Genomic DNA, 6,000 nt, shown 5'->3' with positions numbered 1-6,000 from the left:
TAGCAAAATGTACCAAATAGTTGTCCACCTTCTGAATCTCATTAGAATGTACGTAACATACAAATTCTTAATCTCAAAATGAATACATTTTCAATGTTGAATGAAGTATCCAAATTAGCATTACTTAACCTGTTACAGAATTTCTGAGATTGAGTAGGTTTAGGCCTATGTTCTTAAATTATATACAAAAAAGGACATCCCAAAGGTCAGATTTACTGACAGTCATGTTAAGGAGCCACTAAATCTTTAAAATAATTTAAGAGTTAGTGGCTTTTTAAATTATTTTTCTAAAAGGCTAGAAAGCTATCTTAAATTGTGACAACTGTTACTTGAATTGAGAAAACTCACACTGAAATATCTTGTATCCTGTGTATTTGACATTTCAGAAACAAACACAACTGACACCGCTTTTTCAGCAAGTCCTCCCAGACACAAAAATGAATCAATGGCTGCCATATTGCTGAGTCTACTACTACTGGTACAGATGTTGGCTACCTTATAGGCTGGCTGTTAGCCATCTTAAAGACTGAGGAGGCATGTGTAGGAATAGTGTTCTTGTCCTATTATACCTGATGCGGTTTGTTTCGACACCCACAACCGACCAAGAACCAGGCCTGAATCATCAAGTTACAGACCCTGTGCAGTGCCTGTGATGAGGCCAGTGATTAAAATGTCTCTTACTTGATTCAGTGGCAGATACACACACACAGAGATTCCTTAAATTATAGATAGTGCAGAGCCCATGCCCATGATGCAACTGATGATCATAATGGCGGTTAGTTGTTTTGGTGTATGCAGGCAGTTTTTGCATCAGTAAACGCATTAATTTATGTCCTTCTGTTAGCTAGCCAGAATTTCATTCTTAAAGAAAACACTTTAAGAATTGAGGTCAGTTGAGTTCAATTCAGTGAATGATCACATTTTGTAAAATTGCATCGTTCATAATACCCTGTTATAGTACAATGACCACAGTGTTTTAGTTGTCTCTGCCACTGCATATTTTAATTTTATTTAATCTGCTTTGTGTGGTGTTGAAAAGGGACAGCATTGTCGATGTCCCTATTCATCTTTTGCATACTCTATAAGCTTGTTCTGCTAAATAATTATTTGTTATTTGTTATAAATGTAAGGAACATTGGGAGGAGCAATTCAGCTAGGAATCCCCTCCCTTTCAGAGATGGTTGGTAAAGCAAAAAGTTCCATTCTCAGCTATCATTTAAAAAATCCGATATTAGTTTTCACATAAACATTGTCAGTGAAGTGGGGTTGGTCATCAGAAGCCGTTGAGTTACTGCTATTCGGGACACGCGGACTCATCATCTGATACATGGCCAGATGATTTTGTGTTATTGTCTGATGTATCAAATGTGGGAGACAGGCGTTGACTTTAGATGCTCTCCATGTTTGTTCCAATCTGCAGATTGTTATGTGTGTATTTATGTGCGAGCCACAGCTCGCAAGTTACACACAAAGTTTGCTTTCATTAGCAACATCCTATAGCAGGGGCGTAGATTTCATTATACATGAGTAGGTTATGTCCCACCCACTTTTTATTAATAAAAATCAATTTAAAGACTGAATCCTTAGTTATAAAAATAATCTGTCCTACTCACATTTGAAAATATACCTACACCCCTGTCCTGTGGGAAGAATACAGAAAAACAGTATGGAGGAGCTGGGGATGGTGAAAAGTGGCACAATATGAAGGCATCTTGTGATGTGTTAGGATGTGTATACTGGCCTGTGAATGCATGCAGTCGCCTAAAAGGAAAACCCAATGAGGTTCAATTAAATCTGCAGTTGATTGCGTGGTCTTTTGTCAGCTGATGACGTGACACGTAAACAAAGTCCCCTGGCTGAAATAGATTTACCCAACGCTGTGTCGTCATAGATGTGGCTCACTGTCATTCCTAAATAGTTTCACACTTTGCACAATTATAAAGAAATCTTTCATGTTTGTTTCTCGTGCCCTGACGTTTGCTGCTAGGAAAACGTCCAGCCTACTGGTACACTGTGTCAAAACGACATTGTGCTTTTTATAGCTACACTTAATTTATCTCAGGGATCAGTTGTGTTATTTGAAGCTAAAGCCTACTGTGAAAACCTAGGCTTTAAGACGTTTGTCAAAGAGAACATTCTTTACCCTGTCTTCTATTGATAGATGGAATGGGCTGGTGAGAATGTGAGACACGTAAGACAATGGGGGACTGTTGGTTTGCATTCCTTACTATTTTCCCGACACACACAAAAAATGTCAGTAACATTTAATTACACAACTCAATAGTGACTAATTAAGTCAACAATGTGCCACCTTATTTATAAATAATTATTGTTTTTTAAATTTAGCTGATTCAGTACATTGTGACACAATGCACCAAGTAGTTGATGCTACACAGCTGATGAAAGTGGCTAAATTGCATGCATTCTGCCATCTCAAGGACAGCACACAAATATTAAGTGATCCTTTCTACATGCAGGACTGCATGGATTCAGTTTAAATAATAAAAACTGGGTCTGAGATCAACTAAAACCAACCAGGATGCAAGTCTGAGATTGCTAGGATACTTTCTCCTAGTGTCTGCTCTGTGATCATGCCACTCTCCTATAACTGCATCCATCACATCCTACAAACCTATGTTACCCTATTTGTATTTTTAAATGGTATATTATAGCTATTTTATATTTTATTTTATTCAAAAACATTTACATACTTTAGCCCCTTAGTATTAGTTGGACTTTGTACCTTTAGTATAGTTAGACTTAAAACTTAAAACTTATTTAAGATTCCTATATGTTGAATGTATGCACCTTCCTGCCAAAGTAAATTCCTTGTCTGTGCGAACTTTCATGGCGAATAAAACCCTTTTTGATTCTGATTCTGAACACACCTTTGTCACCCCCACATCCTCCTCTGCTCCCTTGCACATTGTGATTTCGGGAGTATGACAACAAAGAGACACATGAATGTTCTAGAAATGTTCAAAGGAACAAGTTTAACGAGTTAGGAAAATGACACTAGCTGGATGAATACCAGACATGCTATTCTTTCATGCATTTCTTTCAAAAGCCCCTTGCACAGAACATTTCTCTTACTTCAGATTATCTGAGACTGAAGAGTAGACCTCAGAACACTTTTATTGTGCATCAATTTTGTCACTGGATGCTGATACTGAAAACATATAGACATACTTTATTCTCAGGTAAGAAACAATAATATAAGGAATTTCAATTAGATTACATTTTGTTGAAACCTGTACAATTTAAAACAATGTTTATTTTAAAATGTTCATTTGAAAATTTGGAAAAGCAGTTATCCTTTCCACATTGTGCTACACAGAACTTTCCAGTTTGTACCAGTATGTGTGCTGTAACTGGATAATAATAATTTTTTAGGAATAACCATTTAATAGAAAGGCACATATCTGTAATTGCAGAAAGACTGTAATTGAAAATTGACTGAAGTGGTATAATCAAATATTGGTGGTAAGAGGCTAACCTACCTTGACATGAATTTATGTATTTATCTAAATTGATAAATGCTAACTCAACAATTTGCAGATCAAACAGATTAAAGAATGAGGTATTTCAGTTGAGAAATGATTCTGAGAATATGCCAAGAATTAGGTGTGTTGGTTTACAGGTTACATTGAGTGTGCAATGACATAGAGCTCTCCTGCTTTTCTACCATTTATTTTCTCACAATTTGACACAGCAACTATTATTTAATTGTATTATATTAAGAATTGCAATCAGGTCCAAACTTATTTTTATTTAAGACTATAACGCATTTTAACTTTTTATTATAATATACAGTATGCTGGGAATTGTTGAGTGAATTGAGCTTCAAAGTAAGAAATGCTTTCAATGCAAACAACTTTTATTTAGCAAATAGACAACTTACGTATAAAAGCTATTATTTGGGGGAAACATACAATTACATTGTATAATTTTGCTGAGTAATTCAATATCAATGCCATGCTGAACATATTTACCCATCAGATATTATTTGTTTGTAGGTTGGAATGTGAAAAAAAGCCACAATCAAGTTTCTTAGGGCATTGTTAGATTTAACTGGTGTTATCCATTACAAAAAATCATAATTGTAGTGACTTATCAGTTTCAAAGCCGGTTTGGTGAGCTCAGAGTACATGCCATACAAGTACTTCAACCTCAACCGGTTTTTATGTATTTTCTGTGTGATGTTTGCAGAATCAGATTAACAGTACACAAGCCAGTTAAATAGAAAGGTACACAATGTACACATCTCTAAAGATGAGCTCTGTATAAATGTATTGCTTATGAGACTTGACTGGAACAGATACATCTGAAGTGAAAGAGACACCAGAGGAAGGAATATGTCTAATTGATAATGCTCAATGTAAAATACATGACGATGCAGAAAAGGTATCATAGACCATGGTGATATCTGTCTGTAATGACAGATGTGTGGGTTTCAATGCAGCACAGTTTCTAATTGAAATTCACATTTGGCGGACAAAGAGACAGTAACATATATCCATTGTTGCTAATCTGTCTCTATCTCATGTAATATAAATAATTTTGGGCTAGCATATATGGTAGCATTAGATTAAATGAAGGATTCGGCACAAAAGAGCAACCTAGGACTCATCTCATTAGACCAAAAACTATGGTTTAATGGATGGGCAGATTGTTCCTGTGTCAACTGTATTAATTTTATGAATGATTCTCAGAACGGGCCAGTGTAAAGAAAGAAAAGATAGAGCAATAGATACTGTGACATTGCCCAATGTCACCTCCCAATACATACCTTAGACCACCTGGCTAAAATCAACACAAACCTCCAAAGTTTGTCTTTATCTGGCTCGAACTGGACCAACATTTACATTTACATTTATTCATTTAGCAGACGCTTTTATCCAAAGCGACTTCCAAGAGAGAGCTTTACAAAGTGCATAGGTCACTGATCATAACAACAAGATAGCCACAAAACATTGCGAGTAGCCAAAACATGAAGCACACATTGTGAACAACCAAAGTAAGTGCCAAAGGGAAGAACCATAAGAGCATGTAGTTAAACAAGTTACAATTAAACAACATGAACCGCTATACGTGCAAGTGTACCTGTGGAAAAAACAAACAACAATAATAAAAATAATATATCACAGCGAGTACAAAAAATTTAAAACAGTTACCACTAACCACAAGAGCAACAAGTCTCTGAGCAAGAGTCATTGTGATCCTTGAGGAAACTAACATCGGGTCAAGCGAACCATTCCTAAGTACCGTTGTACGCCCTTGAAGGTGGAGAGACAGTCAGTGTCTCTGATGGAGGTGGGGAGTTGATTCCACCACTGGGGGGCCAGACAGGAGAAGAGCTTGTGTTGGGACCGGGCGGTCTTGAGCGGTGGGACCACCAGGCGGTTGTCTGAAGAAGACCGTAGGTGACGGGTGGGGGTGTAAGGCTGCAGGAGAGACTTGATGTAGACGGGTGCAGTCCCGTTCACTGCTCGGAAGGTCAATACCAGGGTCTTGAATCTGATACGGGCCATGATAGGTAGCCAGTGGAGAGAGATGAGGAGCGGGGAACATGAGAGCATCTGGGTAGATTGTAGACCAGGCGGGCCGCTGCGTTCTGAATCCTCTGAAGAGGGCGTGTTGCACATGCTGGGAGACCAGCGAGCAGCGAGTTGCAATAGTCCAACAATGAGAACAACAAAAGTAAAACCACAAAAAAATTACAGTATAAATATCTCGCCACCAGTTGTATTTCCAATGTTTCTGCCGTTGGTTATGTCCAAAAGAAAAGGTGTATTCGCAAGAACGTTTTATACAGTAGTTTTGTTGGTGGAGTCTAGCCTCACCCTAATTGGGCAAAGCCAAGAAAGAAGGATGAAGAGCACTTGGAAGAAGAATAAGGAGTAAGATGTGTTGAAAGGTATGGAAGTGTAAAACACATATCTGATGATGAGGGTAAAAACTGATAAGGAATTAAATGTGTGTCATTCTGGTTTAGGCTTC

Source organism: Osmerus mordax, chromosome 14 (assembly GCF_038355195.1).
Source record: "Osmerus mordax isolate fOsmMor3 chromosome 14, fOsmMor3.pri, whole genome shotgun sequence".
Classification (NCBI taxonomy): domain Eukaryota; kingdom Metazoa; phylum Chordata; class Actinopteri; order Osmeriformes; family Osmeridae; genus Osmerus; species Osmerus mordax.
The sequence above is the reverse complement of the archived record's forward strand: the minus strand, read 5'-3'. Positions refer to the sequence as shown.